Source organism: Delphinus delphis, chromosome 7 (genome assembly GCF_949987515.2).
Source record: "Delphinus delphis chromosome 7, mDelDel1.2, whole genome shotgun sequence".
NCBI lineage: Eukaryota > Metazoa > Chordata > Mammalia > Artiodactyla > Delphinidae > Delphinus > Delphinus delphis.
The window spans coordinates 92,642,677-92,669,041 of NC_082689.1; positions in this window are offsets into that span (position 1 = coordinate 92,642,677).

The following is a 26,365-nucleotide window of genomic DNA, read 5'->3' on the forward strand; positions in this document are numbered from 1 at the left end:
AAATAAACCTTCTTTCCAGCTGACTTTGCAAATAACCAGCATCCAAAGACCAAACACCCTTTTGTGTGTCCAATAAAAAATCGACCTGATGAACATGTACGATTTCAATCTTCCTTGTAAAATCAGGAATAGGCCAAAACCTTATTATTTCAGACTCTGCCTTGATAGTCCAAATCAATAGTGCAAACGAGATTTCTGGGGGAAAATGTGAAAGTAATTGGCAGAACACACAGGTGTTAAGCCACCAGGAGCACGTTCAAAGCAAGGAATTAAATACAAATAATTGATAAGCTCGTTACAAGTCATCCTTATCTATCTATCTATATATATATATATTAGGGGCTTTATAAGACATCTCTCTATAATCTAAATTGAGTTACTGCCCGTACTTGAAAGTGACATAACTGCACATCTCTTAAAATCTTCTGTAATCAGACCTATAAGCTGATTTAAGCTGCCTATCTCCCAATTAGTCAGGATTTGTAAGGACTGAGTAAACGGAAGAAAAGCCTTGTTACGGACTTTTAAGTTGTTTCTTTTTTAAATTTTTTAGCCACGCTGTGCAGCATGTGGGATCTTAGTTCCCTGATCAGGGTTTGAACCCACACCCCCTGCCTTGGAAGCGCAGAGTCTTAACCCCTGGACCGCCAGTGAAGCCCCAGGACTTTTAAAGCTTTTCCTTGCGGGGTAGGAGATCCCTTTCGGCAAGGCCTAGGTTTACTCACTCGGTCTGTGTGGTAAGCTGAGTTATGTTTTGCCCTGGCCCTAAACAGAGATGCGGCTTGGGTTGACTTGCTATCCTGTCCCCTCACAGGAGGCAGTTGGACTTGGCTAGGTCAGGTCACATGTCACATTTATGCTCACATCTGAAATGAGACTAATTTTAACAGAGCAAGTTAAAAGTAAGATTGCCTCATCGCTGAGGCCACCGATATTGAGCTGTCAGATTAGAAAACTGGGGTGGGGGGTTACCTTCACTGTCCATTAAGCCTAACACTCAGGGAGACACATAACAGACCAAGCAGTCACTGTGGGCTGCCTACCCAGGATCCATTCTCCTTTCCTCCTCCTTAGGAAAACCCACATTGTGGTCAGGTATCTAGGATTGATAATCAGCTAGTCCAAAACAGATAGACTTACTGCTGTGTATAGAGAGCATCCATCCTGATTGGTGGTGTCCAAATTGTGCTGGATGTAACATTAAGAATTTCAGTTCTCTCCCCAGATAGTCTAAGAACCAGTCGTGACTATAGAAATGAGTCCTGATTAGTATCAGCCAATCACAGTCATCCTATCCTTCTTGCCAGTGATTGGTTCAGGTACCCTGACTTTAGGCAGTCAGTACAGAGTATTCCCACTGTTGACTGCTATTGGGCCAGGGTTGGGTCCACAATCTAAACCACCCAATCAGACTGAAGAGAAGGAATACTTAGTCCATAATTGAGGGAATGAGTTTTCTCTCATTCACAAAGAAGTCACTTGTCTCAGCTGTTAATGGCAGCCCTCTTGAAACTCTGAGGACAGAGCCTATACATGGATAAGGGTAAGCAGGGGATAGAGCCACAGTCCCAAAGATTCAGGTACTGTGCCTGGAGCCTGCCCTACTTTCTGTCCTCCGTTACAAGAAATAGTACATTTCCTCATCGTTTAAAATACTTTAAGTGGGATTTCTATTCCTTACAGTCCAAGGTATCCTGTATTTACACAAGCCAATATATTCAAAGCAGGTTAGAGGGGCTTTCCAGGTGAAGCCAGTGTCTTAACCCATCCTCACGCATTTTTAATCAGAGAAGATAGAACAACTGTTGGCAGCTGCCAAGAAAGTTCAAGGTCTTTGATGAACCCATACAATGCACGCACACACGTTTGTAACTGGATAAGGCAGGGAGGCTGGCAATGTGGGGAAAACATGGATCTGGAGTGACACAGTCTCAGGTCCATCTCAGCTTTGCCTCTTAAAAACTCTGTGACCACAGCAAAGTGTCAATACCTGTAAATTACGGGATAAACATATGTCTTACAGCATTGTTCTGAGAAGTCAATGAAATGCAGCATACAAAATATCTAGTGCACAAGATAGAAGATCGATAAGTAAAAGACATTTTTCCTTCTCCTTTTGCCACCCAAGAAGTCCTTCCAGACCCCCTGACCCAAAGCTCCAGGCACCCCATTTGTTCCATTTTCTAGTTCATCCCTTTCCTTTCTTCCCCTCTAACCCCACACTTGTTTAACTCTATCCATGGTTATGTTTTGTGTGGTTGGTGTATGTTTTTCACTGATTCCATTTACTGGTACTTACTCTGTGGCAGGGACTGTTATGACACGTAATGCTCACGACCACAATCACCCACTGAAGAACGTGATATGCTTGTTTTATAGTTGATGAAAGGAGGCCCAGAGAAGTGATATAAACCTGCCCATGATTTTTTTCAAAGTTAAGAGCAAGGAATTCTAGGCCAATGGGACTCCAAAGGCTGTGCTCTTTCGCTACTTCATTATCCTGTCCATCCAAGGAATAATTTATACTATGTAGCTTCCAGTGGACTGAGAGTTATTCAAAAGTATAGCCATTGTTTTCTAAGGGAAGGTAGGTAATGCAAGGACTGGACGGTTGCCTATTCTAAGACGTCATTGACAACACCCACTTTGGGCTGCCAGTTGTGCAAGCCTTCTTGACGCCTGAGATACACAAAGAAGCAAGAGACATTGAGCTGTTAGGAACTATGGTAGTGTTTGTTCAAGTCTTTATAGGCCAAGGTTGAGGCCTCATGAAGAGGACTCAGGGAAACCTGGCTGGAGTTTAGTCCAAGGAGAGAGTCTGTTGGAGGGCAGCTTCTAGCCAGCGGGCCGGGCACTGACAGAGCCCCCTACATAGCAGAGCAGTAGACGGACGGGATTGACAGTGAGAGGTCAAAAGCCAGGCTGATGATCTTGAACTCTCCTTTAGAGGGGGCATAAGCACCAGTCCCATTTTGCCCAAGATTGAGGGGTTTCCCAGGATGATAGACATTTGGCGCTAAAATGGGGAAAGTCAGGCAAACAAGGACCTGTGGACCATCGCCCTGCTTGGAGGCACAAGGCACCTGGGAAAGGTGACTGAGCAGGAAGGCACTGTGTGTGTGTGTGTCTGTGTCTGTGTGTGTGTGTGTGTGTGTGTGTGTGTGTGTGTGTGTGTGTGTGTGTGTGTGTGTGTGTGTGTGTGTGTGTGTGTGTGTGTGTGTGTCAGAATTCGTAGTTTCAGAAGATTCCTCCAGCTGTAAAAAACTTAAGGCCTCAAGCCTCACTGGCCCTTTAGCAGGTCAGGTTGTGTGGTGTGTCATTGCACCCTGGTTTGCTTGTTCTGGGAATCAATGTTCCAAAGTTTCTGAGCTGAGATGGGTCTGCCTGCTTTGCTTTGTGAACCTCAAACTTCACACGATAGTGTGTTCCAAGAATTGTTGGAGAAGGTAAGACCATTCATTGCTAGAACTGAATTTAACCGCATTAAAGAACACTGAGGAATCTGACTCAGTGCAGGAGTTGGAATTCACTCGCCACCGGTATCTAGCTAGGCAAGTGACCCTAAGCACACTCTTTACCTTCCCTAAGCCTTGGTCTCCTCATCTGTAAAATAGGATAAAAACCCCACAGAGCTCACAGGGTTACTGAGAGAAGTAAATGAGATTATGCATGAAAGGCCCTTAACAGGGTGCCTTGGAATGTATTAAACATTCAGTAAATAGCAGCTATTGTTATAATCAATCACAGTGGTTGTTTTTGTTGTTAAGCATGGGAAAGAAGCAGGATTTTATCCATAGTGTTTAAAGGTCAACATCCTGAAACATTTCCACAGGGTTGATTTTGAGGTGAAATAAACCAACATGAGGAATCTGTCACATAAACAGAAGTTGACCCTGGGTCCCTCAGACTTGTGTTAACGGTCACTCGGAGAATTCCAGAAAAACAAAGTAGACCAGTGAAAAATGCCTGTATTGCCCTTGGGTGCCATCCATCAGAAGGAGACTAACCCCCAGATTTTATTTTCTGTGTTAGGGGAAAGCCAAAAGAACGGGAACAAAATCCAATTAACAAAAACATAATTGATTTCAGAAATCCATGAACATAGAGCATCATTCCTGCTCTTCAAGGAAAACTCTAACAGCAGCAAGTGTGGTTAACAACACAGAGAGCTAAACCATTTATTTATTCATCTTTTAAAAATATGCTCTTCTTTTAAAGCCTTGGGAACAAAGTATACTCCAATCACACTGTAAAATATTGACACTGGAGCATTGCTGCAGTAATGAGCAAAATCCAAAGGAGCACCACAGCAAGACACCTGTCAAGGGCCCCCTGAGTCCAAGGAGGCCTCTGAAAGGGGCAGCGTGAACAGCCGGCTCAGGACCCTTTCAAATGTCAGAGCATGTCCAGGCCACTGCAGTCCTGTCACTATTCTGACCACATGGGCATCTCCATCTGGCCCACCTGGCCTCCTCCTGGACTCCCAGCCCCCAAAGAATCCTCGCTTTGTCACTTACAAATTTTAGTACAAGACTTGACCTGTCCAAAGCCACAGTTTTCTCAGCTGTACAACGGGGAAGACAATATTTACTGCCCAGGATTATTTTGAAGATTAAGAGGAAATGCATGTGAAGTCCTTAGTACAGTGCCTGGCATACAGTGAGCCCCAGTGCCTCTTTCCCTTTCCCCTGAATCTCTTAGTCCCCCTGACTCTTCCAGACTCCTAACTCATACCCTCTCCTAGAGCATGATGGTGTTGATTTAGCAATTATGTCTCATTTTATCGGTATACATTTATCCAACCACACAGCAGCAGGGTAAATTCTTGACAGCCGGAGGTGGCTTTAAAAAAAAAGATAAACATACAAAACAGGGGGAAAGAAAAAGCCAGAGAGGGCTTATTATTTAATAAACACATAGTGTGTATGTGCCAATCTTAGCTCTAAATCTTTACACACATTGACTTGGTAAATGGTCATTACTTTTATGATTCCCATTTTACAGATGAGGAAACTGAGGCACAGAGAGAGAGAGACAACTAACTTGCCAAGGTAGCAGCTCATCAGCTGCTGTGCTGAGATCTGAATTCATGAGAGCTGTCAGAGACCAAGCTCTTAACCACCAGACCCCTTGTGTTTCAGACTTCTGTGCCCCATGGTGTCTACCACATGGAAGGCCCTCCACAAAGACCCATCAACAGAAAGATGATTTAGTCAACAAGGATCACTTTGCACATGAGGAAACCGAAGAAAAGAGAGGTTACATAGTTTGTCCTAGGTCAGAGAGACAACGGGGAAGCAGATGATGGCCCAAAGTGTCAGATCCCTTAGTGGTTTGCTCTTTCTGCCATGCCACCCTGATGGCCTTTTGAGGGACAAGCCACCCACCTCTGATGGAAGAGGTGGAGAGGGAAGCCCATGAGCGAGCCTCAGTTCATGATCCCACACCTGGGGCTGGTGATCTCACCCCATAACCCCGCTCACCATGTCCCTCCATGTGGGATGTTCACACTTTGGGTCAGTCATAACTGCATACTGGCTCTGACTGTCAGGAGTACTTAGGGTTGTGCATGTGCAAGACAGCCATCTGAACCTGAGCACACAGGCCACTGGCAGACCAGGGGAGGGAAGCAGAAGCCCAGCCCAGATGCCTCAGGACGCTTACTTACTGGTTGGGATAAATCTTCACCGACTTCAAATAAGCATCTCAAGTACACGAGGTTTTCCAAACAAAATGCCGCTTCTGGAGGGCTGCAGAATTGCCTTTCAGGTATCATTTCTACATCTTTTCACAATTCAGTAAACTAGTTTTTAAAAACTTAAGAGCCTAAATCCCTAATGTTAACCCTTTGCAGTCCATCAACATGTTACCTTGTACTGCCAGGAAAACTCCTCCCTGTTGTGTGATCTGCACACAGTCTCAGAGGCCAGGGGCTGAGTTCAAATCTCAGCTCCTGAACTTGGTAGTTGTGGGGCACTGAGCTTTGTGCCTCAGTTTCCTCATATTTAAAAGGGTAATAATCACGGTACCTACCTGTAAGGATTAAATGAGTGTGTGCGTTATGTATATGTATTACACATATATATGTGTATACAGGCATACCTCGATTTATTGGACTTCACAGGTACTGAATTTTTTACAGATTGAAGATTTATGGCAACCCTGCCTCAAGGAAGTCTATCAGCACCACTTTTCTAACAGCATTTCCTCACTTTGCATCCCTGTGTCATGTTTCGGTAATTCTTGCAATATTTCAAACTTTTTCATGATTATTATTTCTGTTATGATCTGTGATCAGTGATCTTTGATGTTACTATTGCAAAAAGATTATGACTCACTGAAGGCTCAGATGATGGTTAGCATTTTTTAGCAATAACGTATTGTTTAATTATGGTGTGTACCTAGTTTTTTTAGATATAATGCTATTGTACACTTAGACTACAGTATAGTGTTGAACATAACTTACATGCCCTGGACAATCAAAAAATTGGTGTGACTCACTTTATTGCAATATTTGCTTTATTGTGGTGGTCTGGAACCAAACCCACAATATCTCTGAGGTATGCCTTTATATATATATATATATATACACACATGCACTAACACATATATATACATATTGTGTATATACTATACATATATACATGCATGTAACTATACCTGTGTGTATGTATGTGTGTATATATATATATTTTGTTGTTGTTATCGTTGGGAATATTGTTATTGGGAATATTTATTGTTGGGAATATTTGGTCTGTTAATACCAATATCTGCAAAACACAACAACTTCTAAACACAGGATAATAAAACTTGAATATTAACATTCTTCTTCAATTTTGTGTAAACTCTGCAGTACGGAAAATATACAAACTTCGAACAGCTGCAAAAATAGTATACACACACACATATATAACTATACCTGTACATACAGGTATATACAGATATACACAGGTATAGTTATATCTATTTGGTATATAGTTATATACAGGTATAGTATGGGTTGAATTTTTCCCCCCAAAATTCATATGTTGAAGTCCTAACCCCCAGTACCTCAGAATGTGACCTTGTTTAGAGATAGGGTCTTTACAGAGGTAATCAGTTAAAATGGAATTATTGGGGTGGGACCCTAATCCAGTATGACTGGTGTCCTTATAAGAAGAGGAAATTCGAACACAGGCATATACAGAAGAAAGACAACATGAAGACAAAGGGAGAAAGTGGCCATCTACAAGCCACAGAGGGAGGCCTGGAACATGTCCCCTCACACAGCCCTCAGAAGGAACACCGTGGTCTCAGACTTCTAGCCTCCAAAACCGTGAGAAGACAAATTTCTGTTGTTTAAACCACCCAATGTGTGTGTGGGGTGGGGGGAAGGCACCACCACTCAAAAATGTACCCAGCACACGGAAGTGGTAGTACTTAACTATTAGTTACTAATAGCAGTAAATAGGTTATACATCACAAAGTGTGTAGTTTGACACTGCACTCTAAAAAAACCCAGACCTGTGGATATAAAATCACAAAAGAGGAACTACAGGACGACAGCAGTCCACATGTAGGCCACTGCAATACCAGGCCAGCCAGGCTCAGCTCTTCAGATTCAGACCCAACCATGAGAGCTGCATCATAACCAGTAATAATGTAGAGTCTCTACAGCTTGTTCTCAGTCCTTAGTGCTCTTCTCTGACTCTTCTAAGTCAAACATGGGCCAATGTCATCACCGCTTTAACATTAAAACAAATATTTCCTACTGTTCCTCTTTCCAGCTTCCAACTGAGTTTAATGGAAATGTATTATATCAAGGCAAGCTACAAAAAAAATGAATGTCATATAGTATAGCTAATTATCTGTGAATTTGTCTCAATATTATGCAATCAAATCGCAATGCAGACATTTGGAACTGAGGCCGATGTAAGGTTGCAACTGCCATCCATAACCCCTGATTGCCTATTTTTGTGTTCACCAAAACAGTCTCATTTTCCCTCATTGACTGTTTATTATAAGTCAGTTGTAAACTTGAACTCTTGATGTAATATAGATTTATGCTAGTACAAAATCCTGATTCTCACCTGTGTCATGCATTAGAGAACTGCAGAAGATTATGTGTGAAAAAGGGGAGGATTGTGATGGTTGATTTTAGGGGTCAACTTGACTGGGCCACAAGGTGGCCAGATATTTGGTGAAACATTCTTCTGGGTGTGTCTGTGAGGGTGTCCCCAGATGAGGCTGACATTTACATCAGGAAACTGAGTAAGGCAGACCACCCTCCCCAGTGTGGGAGAGCCTCACCCAATCGACTGGAGGCCTGAATAGAACAAAAAGACTGAGTAATGGAGAATTCCCTCTCTGCCTGACACTGAGCTGGGACGTAGGTCTTCTCCTGATTTGGGGCTTAGACTAGAACTTACACCATCAGCTCTCCTGGTTGTCAGGCCTTCAGACTCAGACTGGAACTATATCACCGGCTCTCCTCGGCCTCCAGCTTGCTGACTGCAGGTCTTGGGATTTGTCAGCCTCCAGAATTACATGAGCCAATTCTTTACAATAAATTTCTTGATAGAAACAGAGACAGAGACAGAGAGATCTCCTACTGGTTCTCTTTCTCTGGAGAACCCTGACTACTAATACAGTGGCTGTTCTGTTACTGGTTAATATGTCCTATACCACACTCTTCAGGAGAAACTGCTCTTTGAATTTCATTAAAATAAACTTTGCTTGAGGGTGTGGAGAAAAGGGAATACTCCTACACTGTTGGTGGGAATGTAAATTGGTATAGCCACTATGGAGAACAGTATGGAGGTTCCTTAAAAAACTACAAATAGAATTACCATATGATCCAGCAATCCCACTACTGGGCATATACCCTGAGAAAACCATAATTCAAAAAGAGTCATGTACCACAATGTTCATTGCAGCTCTATTTACAATAGCCAGGACATGGAAGCAACCTAAGTGTCCATCAGTAGATGAATGGATAAAGAAGATGTGGCACATATATACAATGGAATATTACTCAGCCATAAAAAGGAATGAAACTGTGCCATTTGCATAGACATGGATGGACTTAGAGACTGTCATACAGAGTGAAGTAAGTCAGAAAGAAAAAAACAAATATCGTATAATATCACATATATGTGGAATCTAGAAAAATGGTACAGATGAACTTATTTGCAAAACAGAAATAGAGACACAGACGTAGAGAACAAATGTATGGATACCAAGAGGAGAAGAGGGGCGTGGGATGAATTGGGAGATTGGGATTGACATATATACACTACTATGTATAAAACAGATAACCAATGAGAACCTACTGTATAGTACATGGAACTCTACTCAATGCTCTGTGGTGACCTAAATGGGAAGCAAATCCAAGGAAGAGGGGATATATGTATACATGTGGCTGATTCGCTTTGCTGCATAGCAGAAACTAACACAAGAGTACAAGGCAACTATACTCCGATAAATAAACAAGCAAACAAACTTTGGCTCCTGTAGACACCATTGCTATGTTCCTTCCTTTCTGGAGAACAAGAATGGCGGCCTTGATCCACCAAAACACAAGGTTTTGTTCAACCACAGGGACAGCGCTGACCTTACAGCTGGCCTCTTTGTTTTCCCTTCATCTTAGAGCTGCATCACAGAAACGGCTTACTAATCTTGTTGTACACACCAAATTCTTTTTGGAAAAGGGTACGTATACTCAATAAGTAATTTTGACTTATTGTAATAAGTTACTTGTAAGTAATCAGTAACCTGTATATACAAATTTTATCTGCCTCTACCTTCTTATAATAATGGTCAGGTATTTTCCACAAAAGAAACAAGTGAATGTTTGACTTTTCTTTTCCCACTCTTTTCTTCTTTCTACCCGAAGGTAATTCCTCCAGACTAGAACTGAATAATGTAAAAAAGTATGATTTGAAAAATGTCACATCACCTGCCAGTTTCTGAAGCACCACCATGTTCTCTATAATTATTTTTAACTGTAGGCTCAACAGGCAGATATATTGGCTTATCTCCTCCTGCCCAGGTTCCTGAAAGACAAAAACAGAGCAATTACTGTTAAAGGAAAGAATTACAAAAATCATGCATCCTTAACGAAAGGCACAGGAATAGAAATATTATTATCTAGCTTTGCTGGTTCCCAGTTTGAGCCTCTTGTGAGCCCGTCCTGCCAGTAATTCTGGGGGGGAGTGGAGAGAACCTTGCACTGGGTGGGGCGGGGTGGGGGGGGTCAGTATCCCGGGGTTCCAGGCCTGCCCCTGCATTCAAGCAGCTGGATGACATTGGGCAAGTCAGTTATTCTTTGCAGATCTCAACCACCTGTAAAATCAGGGGTCTGGAATGCCTCATAATTAAGGTAGTTTAGCATAATGGTTAGGGTACGGGTCCTGGGCCAGCCCAAGTGACCTTGGATGAGTTACTTAACTCGTTGCTTCTGTTTCCTTATCTGTGAGATGGAAACAAAAACACACTTCCTCAGAGACTCTTTGTGAGATTTAACCAAATTAATACCTGTGAAGTGCACAGAATACAACCTAGCCCAGAGGCCTTCTTAAATGACAGCTATATATTATGATTATCCCCAAAGTGCCTTATCATTTTAAAATTATTCAACTCCATGACTCTGATACCTCCCCTAAAATTCTTAGTATTCTGGGATTTCACCATTGGGATAGAAAGTGAACACAGAAGGAAAATATTGAAATTGAAGAGTCACATTTTTCTCTCTTTACCAATATATTAACAGAAAGTTAAAAGTCATAGAAATTTCTCAAGTTCAAACACAGATAAAACAGGCCATTGATACAAAATGAGCAATTTCACAAGGCAGAAGCCTTAAAAGAGCTGGGGAGAAGAGGAAATGTTTTGTCTTTCAAGAGAAGGAAGCAATATTCACCAAGCACCCAGTGTCTGTACGGTACTCTACCACCTCATTTCATTAAACCCTCCAACATCACTACCAAGCAGTTATTACTGTGCCCATTCTCCAGATGAGGAAGTGGAGGCTCAAGCAGGCTGATCACAGTTCCAAAGGCATATGGCTCTTCAAAGGCAGACTCAGATTCCTCCCACTCCTGACTGCAAAGCCTGTGCTCTTCCACACCAGAAGGCTGGCTCCAGAACACGGATCTTCCTCCCTCAGGGTGACAGTGGTTAGGGAGAATTTGGTTTTTATAAAACAAATTATAATTTAAGTGCATCGGAAATATTTTCGGTTTAGAAGACCCCTTACATAAGTTTTGATAGGAAGAAAAAATAAAATCAAATCTTCTGAAAAATGCTATATCACTTCCTAATTTCTTAATATTAGTAACAGGAAAGTAAGAACAGCTGTCAAATTAAGGATTACAATGGAGTAGATAATTGGAATGAAGTGGAAAATAATTTGAAATCAGGTGACCTAGGTTTCAGTCCTGCTTTTAGACAGTCACTAGCAGAATACAATCACTCTCTCAGATCTGATTAAAGATAACTGCAGGGCCTCTGTCATAATTTATGACCTTGGAGTAGAAGATGAGAAAGCCTCCAATCTCTGTGTCGCTAGTTCTAATTATTTGGTCTTAACAAAAAAGAGTGTTTCTAAAATATCTTACAAGTTTGAACACTCAGATACAATCTGAAATAACACCTCTACAAATTCTTTCCAGACTCCTCCCATCACCAGGAGAATCTCAGAATTCACTCCTGGCCCCAGATCTGGGCCTCAAGATTCCATAATTATCTACAAGCCCTGGCTGCAGGTATTTCTCTCAAAAGCAGGTACTAAGGCCCAGGCGGCAGAAACCAGCTCTTCATTTTGGTTTGGGGTTTTCTGTTTGTTTGTTTTGTTTTGTTTTTACATCTCCTATACCTGGCACTGTGGTGTACCAAGTTCATGTTCAGAAAACAATTGCTGAATGAGTGACTGAATCTCTGAATTACATTTATCTGTGCCTGGGTACAGCACCAGTTACATAATTTATGCGGCGCAGTGCAAAATGCAAATTAACCCCCCTTGTTCAAAAAGCAGGAAAAAACGTGATGTTAAAGGTACTAAAATATAAAATTTTTTCCTTTGTTCTGTGCTCTCTCTTAACCTGTCACGGTTTCTTTTATTTGCTATTTAATGTCATTCTAAATAAAGAAAAAACTAAATTTAAATTATTAGCAAAAACCTTGTTCATCTTTATATTGCATCGTGCTAGCTTTAAATGCAACTATAAGAGACTTCACAGGTCCCTGCCCACGAGGTCGGCCCAGCCTGAGTACAGTCCAAACAAATTAAGGTATAAATGACTAAATTCAAGTTTTCTCCTGGCATGAGTTTACACTACAGTAGCAAGCAAAGTCAAGGACATCTGCTGATGGTAGGAAGAGGGTGTTGTGGAATAGCTTTCTTCAACTTGTAATAACACCAAGGAAACCTCTCATTTAACTGATTGCAAACCAAATTTATTCCCATGGAGATGAAGTCCTCCGATGGGACACAAAATGTTCAACTAAGTTTCTATCAACTAAGTTTCTATCTTCTTTGGGGAAAAAAAAAAAAAGAACACAGGCTTCCCTGGTGGCGCAGTGGTTGACAGTCCGCCTGCCGATGCAGGGGACACGGGTTTGTGCCCCGGTCCAGGAAGATCCCACATGCCGCAGAGCGGCTGGGCCCGTGAGCCATGGCCGCTGAGCCTGCGTGTCCGGAGCCTGTTGCTCCACAACAGGAGAGACCACAACAGTGAGAGGCCCGCGTACCGCAAAAAAAAAAACACAAAAAACAAAGAAAATATGTTATTGATATAAAGAATTACGGATAAAGCAAATTGCTGGATCTTATTTACTCATATTCCATTCTACCTCCGTGCCTGTAAGAGGCTGGCAAGATATTATATCATAATTATGGACTCGCTAGCAGCTTCAGTATCAGTAGATCCTATTGTTCCAAGTCTTTGCAAGCTCACGAGGTCCCAGGTTGCATCACACAGAAAAAAAGGAGCTAATTGCATTGCATATTTCTACTTCCCCGTTCCCACCATTACCCACATTATTCCCTGTGGGTTCTAATTAGCTCAATCAGAGCTAGGGAGAATAAAGTTTTAAGAAACTTCAAATAACTGTGGGGTCTGCTACCACCACAAAATTTGGCAAAATGTTATCCTTACACAAATACCATTTATCTCCCATTCCCAGAGAAGCTGGATAGCGTTTCTGGTGTGCTTAGATTTCACTAAGGATAATAGCTTCTTAAATAACATCAACCTAGCTGGTTTGCATTTTGACGTTTTTGTGGAATTGGAGGGGGAAAAAGATCCACTTTGAGTATAATTTTTGTTGGGCTCTTAAGGGGTAGCTGTGAAAATAACAACCAATAACTCTTCCGCGTTTCTCTTCCTCTCCCGTTTTATCATCAGCATTGCCCAGAATCCTTCCCTTTAAATTCTTTGCAAACTGTAATGAATGGTAGTTAGGAAAAGGATTTCCTAAAGGGTTATACTCTGGGAAAATGAGCTTAATTACTCCAGGTACCAATCAATGATTTAAAGTTTTGAGAAATCACTTTTTTTTTTTTTTTTTTTTAGTGAAAGCACCTAAAACTTCTCTGAACATAAACAAGACCGGAGTCCCTGCTTCTCCCCATCACATCACTGCATTATTAACTCATCTGGCTTCAGAACCTCAGTTCTAATCAGAAAGATGGCTCCTGCGGCTACACTTACAATCAGCTCAAAGCCAAAACGGCCTCATGCAGTCACCCTCCTCACGTCTACAGAGGACTCCTAATGAAGAAAATCATTCGAAGGCGACTGATACGCTGAGACCCGGTTTGTGATATCCAACGGCTGGAGCTTGGGGGTTCACACCAACTGCCTTCCCCTTAACCTCCAGCCTCCATCATAGGGAAGGTCAGACAAAACAGGGAGAGGAGACCCAGAGACTTCCAGAGAGGACCTCAGGAGACAACCTCGGCAAGAGGCCAAGCCTGCTGCCTCAGGCCTGAAAGCAGCCCACAAAAACATTTTGTTTTTCCCACCTTTCTCCTTCCTACCCCAATACATCATATTTTATTAGTGGCTAATATATATTTTTTTGTCCGTGCCACACCACATTCAGAACTTTCCCCACCAGGGGTTGAACCCATGCCCTCCACAGTGGAAATGTGGAGTCTTACCCACTGGACCCCCAGGGAAGTCCAAAGAGTGGCTAATATTTAAATATTGAAAGTATTTTTTACATAAAACTCCAGGGTGTCAGATTCTTTTGATGACTCATATGTTCTGTAAACAGGAGGCCCACATTCTGACATGTTAAAAATTGGAAAGGGCCGGGCTTCCCTGGTGGCGCAGTGGTTGGGAGTCTGCCTGCCGATGCAGGGGACACGGGTCCGGGAGGTTCCCACATGCCGCGGAGCGGCTGGGCCCGTGAGCCATGACCGCTGAGCCTGCGCATCCGGAGCCTGTGCCCCGCAACGGGAGAGGCCACAACAGTGAGAGGCCCGCGTACCGCAAAAAAAAAAAAAAAAAATTGGTAAGTGCCGAGTCAAGACGGCCATCTTTCTACAGAGACTCCATGTTCTGTCAACCCCACCCACCAGGCTGGTTCGTTCTTTCAGCTGCCTCGCTCCTACAGACGTATGAGTTTGGTCCCCTAAATCCAAATCCCAGGGTTCTCCATATGGACCTCTTCTCCAAGTTTCCTCAGTGGGTGGTTGGCCTTGTCCAAACTGCTGGCCCATAAAGAGAGAAAAAGAGCAGAAGGTTCTATTTCTAGAAACTTACATAGAGGAAGGAACAGGTACCGTCATTCCCTCATTCAATACATATTTATTGAGCAACCACCTTGTGCCTGGTACAGTTTGAGGAGCTGCAGTCGCAGTAGCAACAAGATCCCTGCCTTCACGAAGCTTTCTTTTTCTCCTGAGACGGGCAATAACTAGAAAAACAAATATGCATCACATTGGACAGATGGTGAGTGCTGAGAGACTGAATATACAAACGGATGGCAGAATATATATATGAATAGAATTCTCACCCACAACCTGCAGCAACCTGCCCAGGAAACCAACCCAGGAAGCCAGCCTGTTATAATCAGACTTGCAGGACGTCAGAACACTATCCCCAGTGATAGTTTAGGAAGCCAGACAATAGCCCCGGTAACAGCTGGCTCCAAATGGCCAGGACTTGATTGATAACTGGTAGCTTCCCTAACTTTTGCCCTTGCTTCCAACGTAGGACCAACCAGAGTAGCAAATATGCACCCCTAACCATTCTCAGACGAGGCCCCTTCTAGTTAGCCCACCTACAGCCTCCCCAGGACGACAGCCTCCAATCAGGGCGCACCTGAAGCCTCCCCTTTTCCACCGTAAAGCTTAGCTACTCCTCTGCCTGCCTCTGAGTCTCTGCCACACGCAAGGGATGGTGGTGGACTCCCTTGCTGGAGCAAACTCTGAGTAAGCAGCCTTGGCTTGCTCTCATCGGGTTGGGCTTTGGAGCAAAAGAGAGTAAAGGGATGAATGGATGGGGAGGTTGGGAACGAGGTGACATTGGGGGGGTGAGAAGAGAGGAGGAGGGATGGAAGGAGCCATGGGACTCATGGAAAAGCATCTCCCCAAGCAGAGGGAACCGCAAGAAAACAAGCTGGTGTGTTCTAGAATCAGTGAGCAGAAGAAAGGTGGGGGAGAGTGCTATGGGAGGAGAGCTGAGACGTAGGAGAGGCCAGGCTGCAGGGGGCCTGTCGGCCACGGGAAGGACCCTGGATTTCCTCCTGGGTATAACTCAAAGGCACTGTCAGTTTCTGAGCAGGACTGTCACATGTCCGGACCCCACGCTCAGCCTGCTGTGTGGGGAATAGAGGGCAAGGGTGGAGGTGGCAGAGAGGTTACAGGCCATCACAGGGATCCACGTGAGAGGCGATGGCCACCAGGACCGGCAGGGAGCAACGGGGATAGCTAGACGCGGCCAGATTTGGGATATTAATATTGCTGGGGAGTTGAATAGAAGGTGATTAAGACAGCAAGGCATCCTATTCCTCCTTCCTCCTATTTTCCAGCCCAAATTAGAAACTCGTCCTGCTTCCAACCCTGACACTCCCAACACCACCCTCTTCAAAGTCATTTGCCCGGCAGTACAACTAGATATAGACCTATGTAGCCAAGAGTGGATGAGGCCAAGCAAGTGGCCTGGGAGTTTGTGAGGCGAGAACAGGAGCGGTAACAGCCAAGCCAGGGTGGTCTTTCTGAGAAAAGTTCTGACGCCCCTTATCTAAAAGGCTCCAGCCAACGGAAGAAGCCTCCAGGCCTCTCAGAGCGCCTTCCCTCAGAGGGCCCAGGGTTACTGTATTTCTGTCAGCTTTACTCCCCTTGTCTGGTGGTGCCTGAACTCGTGGCCGACATTGTGGACGCCCACAGTTTCCAATCCCCATGTCTGTCTGGCTCCCATGTCTGTGCGAGCCAGCCTGGCTTCCAGCCATCTTTCCAGGCTACAGGGGCCTGGGAATGTGAATCCCACCACCCCACTGCCCGTCCCCCCAGCAGCCCCGGGCAGTGCCCCGTAGGTGGGGGGTGAAACACTCCAGCTTTCTTACCCCTTGGCCAAGGTTGTTTCGAGGTGTGTGTTTTCTACCAAAGTGACCCACTGAAGTAACCAGCCCGAGGGCACCCTTCCTGTCTTGCCTCACCCTTACCTTACACTGCCCTGCCCAATCAGCAGCTTGCCCTTGAACTCCTGGCTCAAGGTCAGCTTCTGGGGGACCGAAATTCAGACCACCTGTTATGACCCGAATGTTTGTGTTCCCCCAAAACTCCTATACTGAAACTCTAACTTTCGGGGTGATACTATGAAGAAGTGAGGCCTTTGGGAGGTGATTAGGTCATGAGGGTAGAGCCCTCAGAAATGGGCTTCAGTGCCCTTAAAAAAGAGACTCCCACAGGGCTCCCTAGCCCCTTCCACTATACAAGGATACAATGAGAAGTCACCGGTCTACAACCTGGAAGAGGACCCTCACCAGAACCTGACCTTGCTGGCACTCTGATCTTAGACTTCCAGCCTCTAGAACTGTAAGCAATAAATTTTGACTGTTTATAAGGCCCTGTCTACGGTATTTTATTATAGCAGCCTGACTGAACTAAGGCAATACCTATGACAGATTTTTTTTTTCAGTTCCTAGATAGTATCCACGTATTGCAAAACAAAAACCAAATGACCTCCAGGTCATGGTTTATAAATACCATTGCCTACTTAAAGGAACTATGCTCCTTGGAGGAAAAGGCTGATTCTAGGGCTGGGGCAGGGAAAATACAAGATCATGGAACATCTAATACCAAAAAGTGAGGAAGTGCTCAAAGAATGACAAGAACATGTCATAGGAGGAGGCATAGGAGGCATAGGAGGCAGCTTGAGGGAGTTCCCACTGGCAAAATTTGGGACAACTTGAATACCAAAACAAAGAAAAACATTAGTGTCTTATAACCAACTGAATAAAATAAGAATCCATGAGTCTATCCAGATAATAAAGAACTTATATAAACATGAAAAAGGGAAAGCTCCTCCTTTTAATGAAATGTTGACTAATAAGTCTAGAATTCGTGAAACCATCATAGAAAAAAACTGAGGCGAAAAAAATCACCAGTGATGCTAAATCTAGGAAAAAAATCTAGAAAGGAAAGTGTGATGAGGAATGCGATATTTATATGGTCTCAGAGTATCTCCCCACAATTTACTTGTTAATTATAAAGGAGAAAATAGTACCTATACAGTAGAGAAAATGGAACAAAATAAAGACCATCCTCTTAGACACGCTCAAAGGTTGTCACTTATTCCTTAGCGAGAATGGTATGGAGAATAAGGTCAGAAATCCAGTGACTATCACATACACCTTTGTTATATATGCTATGCTTACATCAATGCGCTAGTGACATGTACATGGGTGTAAGGCCATTTTTAACTGCTTTCTTTACTCTTTTCATCAAGACTAGGTTTTGTTAGAGAACCATGCCACAAGCCAGATGATCCCCCTCTGACCATTCTTCAAAATCATCAGTGTTCAGGGCTGAAAGACAATGAAAGAGGCCATGAGTGAAGTTGAGTGAGGTAAGGGAGCTCTCACAAAGCCAATGGCCCCAAGGGAGCTATGGTCACTTCTGGTCCCTAAACGAATATGCCTGCTACCTCTTTTTGCTGCTTAAATCAGCTTCCTACCTTGTAGCTGCCTAACATTTAAACGTTAAGTTGCAACATAATCATCTTTCTCTGCCTTCCTTTCCCTGCATTGAAAAGATCGGGGCTCTTTATATTTTCTTTTTCTTTTTTTCAAACCAATTCACAGATGTTTATCATTTTAAATCAGAAGTTTTCGAACTTTTTTAGCGGCAGGTAGCGGGCTGAATGTCAGCCCCCCAAAAAGATAGCTCTCATGTCCTAATCCCCAGAACCTGTGAATGGGACCTTATTTTTTAAAAATTCCTTGCAGACGTCAGTAGATTAAGTGTCTTGGGATGAAGAGATTATCCAGGATTATTCCTGTAAACCCTAAATGCCATCACAAGTATCCTTATAAGAGAGTGTCAGAGGGAGATCAGACACATCTATAGAAGAGAAGGTGATAGGAAGATGGAGCAGAGAGATGCAGCCACAAGCCGAGGAATGCCAACAGCCACCGGAAACTAGAGAAGGTAAGGAATGACTCTCTCCTAGATCCTCGAAAGGGAGTGTGGTCCTGCGACACCTTGATTTCAGACTTCCGGCCTCCAGAGCTATAAGAGAACACACTTCTGTCTCTTCTTAAGTCACCAAGTGTGGCGATTTGTTACAGGAGCCACAGCAAACAAACACAGGGCAGAACCTTCCTTCAAATGACATCTTACACAGCACCCCCAGCACCACGTAAAACAGGTCATAGGAGAGCTGCTGTCGAGCACGGGTGGGAAGCACCAGCCTTCCATCACAGGCCATCTCTCCCCTCCACCCTCTCCCTTCCTACTCTCCCAGGGACCTGGGACACTGAAGGCACACTCTCAATGGCCAGGGAGCACCATGCAGCTCTACAGAACAGGGTTGGAAACCCTTCTTCTAAATCCTCCATCATAGTCAGGATTCTAATGCTTTCATTCCCTGGACCTGTATCCCAACCCGTATATCTACTTTTCTCTCCTTTCTTTTCTTATTTAACCAACCCTTGCATTACATGAGTGTCCTTTGGAAAAGATGTACAAAAATAGGCATGTGGGGGCTTCCCTGGTGGCACAGTGGTTGAGATGCAGGGGATGTGAGGTCGTGCCCCGGTCCGGGAAGATCCCACATGCCGCGGAGCGGCTGAGCCCGTGAGCCATGGCCGCTGAGCCTGCGCATCCGGAGCCTGTGCTCCGCAACGGGAGAGGCCACAACAGTGAGAGGCCCGCGTACCACAAAAAGAAAAAAAAGAAAAATAGGCATGTGGGTTTCATGGTTGGCTCCCGGTCTCTGAGCCACAGCCTCTGGAACATTCTCCTGATAAAGACAGTTCATTCTGGCTTCCGTCCCCTGTTTTAAATGTGCGGTCAGGTGTCTTCCTTTCTTCCTCAGCCTCCAGTTTTCATTCTACCTCTACTCCCAGGGTTCACCTTTGGTCTGTTCCAGAACTTTCCTTTTGATCTCATTTCATGTTTTTCAGTCTCAGATTCCTGATCTTGACGCCGGCTCGTGCTTTCATTTTGGGCACCTCTGAAGCTCTCCTGCTAGTCCCGAGTCACCTGATCCAGACCACACAGTACTTCCCCACAAAGTCAACAGATGTTTCTTACCATCCCATCTAGGCTTTCTGAAGCCAGTAGAATTATCCCTGCAAGTACCATCCAGAGATATTTCTGTGTATTTCAATGCTACTCGTAGGCCATGATTAACACCCAAGATGCAGAGGCAAAATCACGTGCCTTATAAAAACTCTATGAGTAGGACATGGAAGACCAACTTTGTACTGCACTTAGCATACACCTTAGATCATAATCTGAAGATTGCCCACACATTCTTCTCTGCATTTTTTTCATTCACTGTTAAACGGCATTGACCTAGCATCTTCCCGTGCAGCCTCTCACTACTTCTCATGAAACACAGAGATGGCTCAACTTCCAAACAGTCTGTACATTCACACATCATATATTGTCACACCAAACCTCTTTTCCCACGCTTTCCATTCAACACTTTCATTCAATAGTTAAGGAATGATCAATTCAAGCTATCACATGCTGGTGTTACCCAAGAGTGAATTGTTCTGTTTCAGTCCAGAGATGTTTGTGCCATTACCTGGATGTTTATTATATTTTGTCCTATTATTTTATAAACATGAATAGAAAACAGAAAAAGGAAAGTGCTGATACAAGTGATAAGAAGTATAGTTCATGTAAACAATACTTCAAGACAAAGATGAAAATCATTAAGCAGCCAGAAGACAGAGAATCTTTCACCTTAATCTGATTCTCATTGGACTTAGGCAGGTCAATCGTGTGTTCAATTAATTAAAAAGGAAATGAACACAGTTAAAGAACATGTACCAAATGTTGGCAATAAATCATAAATAATTGTGTTTAAAAAACTGAGGTGTAGGGACTTCCCTGGTGGCGCAGTGGTTGAGAGTCCACCTACCGATGCAGGGGACGCAGGTTCGTGCCCCGGTCCGGGAAGATCCCACATGCCGCGGAGCGGCTGGGCCCGTGAGCCATGGCCGCTGAGCCTGCGCGTCTGGAGCCTGTGCTCCGCAACGGGAGAGGCCACAACAGTGGGAGGCACGCGTACCGCAAAAAAAAAAAAAAACAAAAAACAGGTGTAATTAGGGATCTTATTTTTTTTTTAGCTCTCTGGGAATGGAACTCCTACCTCCTTTATATCAAATAAGTCTATTGTCCGGCTTTCCCACACGCAACTCTTGTACAAATTTTCAAGAATGCATTATATGTGAAAGGAGAGAACTGCCTGTACTTAGGACCAAAAGAAAGAGGCAAAAATATTAAAGTGTAAACTGATATCAACCTAATACCAGTATCCAGAAGGAATTTACTTGTACTTTAACAAATAAAACTGAACTGAGAAAACCTAACCATGAGCTTCTCCCCAGGACAGAGACCAACTGAACAAAAATACGATGTCAAAGACCCTTAAGACAAACCTCCACAAATATGAAACAACCTACGCACAAGGGTATTCATGGCTGAGGCATTTCCAATAGCAAGACTGGAAACCCAAATGTCCCTCAGTAGGGAGCTGTGTGAATAGCCCATAATACACAGTGGAGAACCATGTAGCAAAGTCAAGATCTCTCTGAATTAATATGAAGTGACTTCTAGAAAATATTCCTCAGTTAAAAAAGCAAAGCACAAAATATTATATAGTTTGACATCTTTTATGTGAGAAAGAGAAATGAATATACACAGATAATTTGCTTATTTTTCAAAGAAACATAAAAGTTAGCTAATGTCTATAGAGGGTGGTGATAATAGGGTGGAGAAGAAAGAGATAGGAACTTCTCTAAATATACTGTTGTATATAATTTTGATTTTTGAAGTATGTAAATATTCTACATATTTAAAAATTAAATAAAAAATAAGCCTTAAAATCATACACAGAAACAAAGTGAATTCAACTGCCTATAAAATTGGTAATCACACAGAGAAAAGCAGTATTCACAATTTCTTTGAATACAAAACTATGACTGTACCTCCTTAGGGTGTATATTCTAAAAGCAAAGAAGAGTAAAGAAATATTAAACTTAGTGGGTTTACTCTGAACTTAATGTTAGAATTCTAATTTTTAAATTATTTTATGATTAGTATTTTTTAGGGGGGATAGCTGAGAATTTTGTACCCAGCCAAGTTATCTCTTACATGTAAAATATGCTACCACATAATCTTCCGTGGAAAAAGAAGTCACCAAGAGAAGAATCACATTTAAGATGTGTGTCAGTTGTATAAAATGATTTACCAGCCTTGCCTTACTCAGTCTAAGCCTCAAACAAGAATATCTGTGGGATTTTTTGTTCCAATATGGATTCCACATCTCAGGATATAGGTTGACCCTGCAGTGCTACCCTTGGCTGCTTTCTCTATCTTACCAATGCCAGAAAGCATGTTTACTGAGTCCTGTTCTTTATACCAGAGTTCCGATAAAAGCTTTTGCCATGTTCGATTACCACTTAAAATAACCTATATTATTCTGTTCCAGCACTTGCTCCAATAACAGATATTTACATGGTTAAGATGTTATGCAGAGAGAATCATTAAAGTATTTCTTCTTCCCTCTTCCCTGAACTGCACAGCTGCATAGAGCAACATAATAACCATTTCCATTGCCAAAGAACTCAAGTAATTATATCCTGCAACTTTAAAACTCATATCAAATGACCTAAGTCTCAGAGATTTTTGTTTTTCCAATGGGTAAAAATTAAATAAAAAACTAGTTTATAGCAGATATTATCTTCTTCAATTCCTCTTTTATCATCTTCCACCTAATAGTTACAAATGTCCCTGCATCAACTATATTTTAAACTTTGAAATGAATACATTTTGAAACACAATAAAATGGAATATTAGCATTTATCTCTGGATGGTGAAATTCTGTGTAATTATTTTTTCCTTATACTTTCATATTCTTCAAGTTTTCTGCAAAGCATATATATCACTTTCATACCCACAAAAATAGATGTTTACATCAGTACATACATTTTTCTATATATAATATGGTCATAATTTTTTTTTTAAATATGCACCCCTAAACACACAAAGAAAACCGACACGGTTACTTTTTCTAAGATGGAAACTGTCTTCACCTTTCCTCTGCTTTTCTGTGTTTCCCAAGTTTTCTATGATGAATGTATGTGTATTACTTTTATCATGCTTTGGGGAATTTTTGTGGTTGTTTTTGGGGGTGAGGAAAAGAACAAGTCAAAATCACTGATCAGTTGGAAATCACCAGGTTAACTGTTACTAATTTAAAACGAGGATAGGGGATAGGCAAGAAAGAGGTATTAAGACATGCTTATACTCAGATGCACTCAGCTTCAATGTCTGCTCCAGCCACACATGGTGAGCAGCAAATGAACATCCTTATCAGATGCATCTCACCCATGTTCCCAGTTCTCAGTCCTGTACCTTTATGGGTCATAGCAGGAAGGAGGTGGACTTTACTACCACCCTTCCTTCCCCAAATTTTCAACCGCGCTCTGAAACCAGTACAGCCCAACCACATGAACGCTGTTTCTGCCAGGCACGTGAATTGGAGAGCTCTGTGTTTATTTGCGAGGAAAGACGTGGTCGCCTTGTAAAACCCAGAATTAAGTTCCCTAAACAGATTTTGGTTTATAGGACTCTTTCAAACTGCATTACTTTTCCCCCAATGAAGTTTTCCTCTTTGCTGCCACAGTAGAAAGAAACATTTTATGGCTCGCCTTTAAAAATGATGTGGCAGGAGGTTGATAGCACAATAAGAAATTTGATTCCCTTGATGGAAAAAGCAACCCTCACAGATGTTACTCTATAGCAACCAATAGCCTCTAAGTACAGATACCTCTGTTTTTTTAAAAACATCCCCGGGGAAATGCCTGTTGTGCATTTTGTAACAAACTGACAAGTTTTCTTTCGCTATTGTGTTAGTCTGAGTGGCCCAAAAGGAAAAGAAGTATCTGAACCTCCAGGAGCTTCAGAACAATTCTGAATAATCCCTGTTGCCTCTGTACTACATGACGACAAGGAACACACAGGCGCGGGTGCTGTTACAAGTCCTCACCCCGTGAGTGTTTATACTAGCACTGTGCTCATAATCATTCCTCTTCAAGCCTCACTGTGGGCAGAGTGATATTTTCTTTTTTGTTTTATTTTTCCTAATACCCTTTACTATGGTATCCAATATTTCTTTGGCCCTTCTGGAGCACCTTACACCAATTTTGTCAGGAAATGTGTCTATGCTGTTTTATTAATTCCATTCTTGGGCTGTCATTTAATCTATCTCTGCCCCCATTCCATACTCCAGATAAGACCAACAGCTTTTCTCAGAGTGGAAAAAACTGGGCTGTAGAGCTAGATATGCTTTGACTCAAATCCCGGCCCAGACACTTTCTGGGATGATGAGTTAGAGTGGGCGACTCATTCTCCCTAAGATCCAACTTGATCACTTCAAAGACAGATAAATAGCACGTATCACAAGGCTACCACAACAAAAAGAGATACAGTATGGAACCTTCCAGCCAATAGCAGATCTCATGGAAGGGCAGCTATTATTCTAATCAGTAACATTATTAACAATTGTCTTCACCCACCCCTCCTGTCAATGTCCTGCCTTGTAAGATATCACTAAGGGCTCTTCTTATTGCTTTGTTATTTCATTGTTTAGATGAGTTTAGTGTCGTTCTGAGCTCTGCATATTTTGCTGTGTGCTTTCTCTGCTTTATCACCCAAGACTATTAAATACCTTTGGTCTGAGTACCAGCCCCTCTGGGTCCCCACCATTAAACCTTAACAAAAAGTAGAGCTGTGTCCGCCTCTTTTGTTTCCTGTGTTGACTTAAGTTTCTATACAGCAAACACGCATGAGCACACAGACTTGTCCAGACATGTGAAAGGGAAGCATCCACCTGCCGAGGGCTTACAGTCTAAAAGAGATACCAGATATGCACAGCCGTAACTCTGCTAGAGGAAGTGGAGCTGAACTTTTTATAAGTGATTTTACTTTATGAACAGTAACAAGACAGTACAACTCAGCTTGACTTGGATAAAGCCTGAAGCCACGCTACAGCAGAAGATGTCTGAGCACCTTCTTGTATTTCCAGGTTGCAAATAAAAGAGGAGGAGGGGTAAAGAACAAATACTGTAACACTCCCTTTACATGAAATGTCTAGAATAGGAAATTCACTAAGACAGAAAGTAGATTAGAGATTACCAAAGGCGGAGGGGAGGGGAGATGGGGAGTTACGGCTCAATGGTTACTGAGTTTCAGTTTGGGGTGATGGTTGTACACATTATAAATGTCATTAATGTCACTGAATTGTACACTTACTAATGATTAAAATCACAAGTTTCATGTCCTATATATTTTACTACAATAAAAAAAAGAAAGTGAAATCAAAATACAGAGTTCCAGACAGTAAAGTAGCTCCCTTCCCCCCCTCCAGCTGCTCTGAATTACACGTACTTGTGTACACAAGCCTTCCGTAGCAATTTAGCCGGTGAGGGTTTTTTGAACCCTTGTCCAAGATCACACAGCTGGGAAGCAGCAAAGTCAGGATTCAAATAGGTTTTTCTGATTCCAAAGTTAATATCTTATTTAATACCCTAAACTGACTACTCACTGGTCCCTAATGCCCCCTGCTTTTGCCTGTCTTTGTACTTTTGCCAAAACTCAAGGATCATTTCCAGTTCCTGCCTTTATTTACTCCCCACTCAGTCACCAGGTCTTGCTGGCACTGCCTCCAAAATACATCACGAACCTGGCTTATTCTCCTCTTCCCCCACTGTTCCAGTTCAGATCAAGCCACCATCACATCTGGCCGGGATCCCAGTGTGGCCTTCTAGTTGGTCACTCCCAACACCTGTTTCTCCAGGTGACAACCAGAGCGATCTTCAAAAAGCATCAATCATCCTCCTGACTAAACCTTCCAAAGCTTCCCATTGACTTCAGGATAAAATCCTATGTCTGACCATGGTCCCCAAGGCCTGTCCTAGGCAGACCCTGTTTTTGACCTCGTCTCCTTATATCCACACCCCGCTCCGCAGTCCACTGTAGTCCAGCCCACTGGCTTTCTCCCACCCCCTCCAAATATGCCACTGCTGCCTGCTTACGTAGAATACTCTTCCTATGGGCCATCTTTTCATCATCGAGGTCATCTCAGAGAAACCTTTCCCAGCCTTTCTACCTAAAGCACCAGCACCCATCCGCTGTGACCACACCTAGTCATTCTCTATCCTGTCCCATTTTTGTTCTCTCCGTAGGACCTTTCTCTAAAATCATATCAGTTATTGATTTAAATATTTGTTGGCTGCTTCTCTGACCCCACCTCTCAACTAGAACGTAAGCTTCATGAAGGCAGCTACTGTATCTCCAGAGCTTGGAACAATGGCTTGTATGTACCAGATGCTCAGTGATCTCTGGTTCAATTAATGTGAGTTGCTCTCTCTGCACACCCTTCTCTCCCATCTTCACCTAACTCCTATTGTCTCTCAAATCCAGCTCCAAGAACACCTCTTCGGAGAATCTCAGAACTCCCGTGAGAGTTGAACTCCCCTCCTCTCTGTATCGTCTACTATCTTCCATCAGAATATTTCTCAAACTCTACTATCATTGTCTATCTCCCACACTGGATCATGAGCTTCCCTGTCTTTTACTTCTGTAATCCTATTCTCCAACACAGCCTGGATACACAATAGCAGCTCAATATATGTC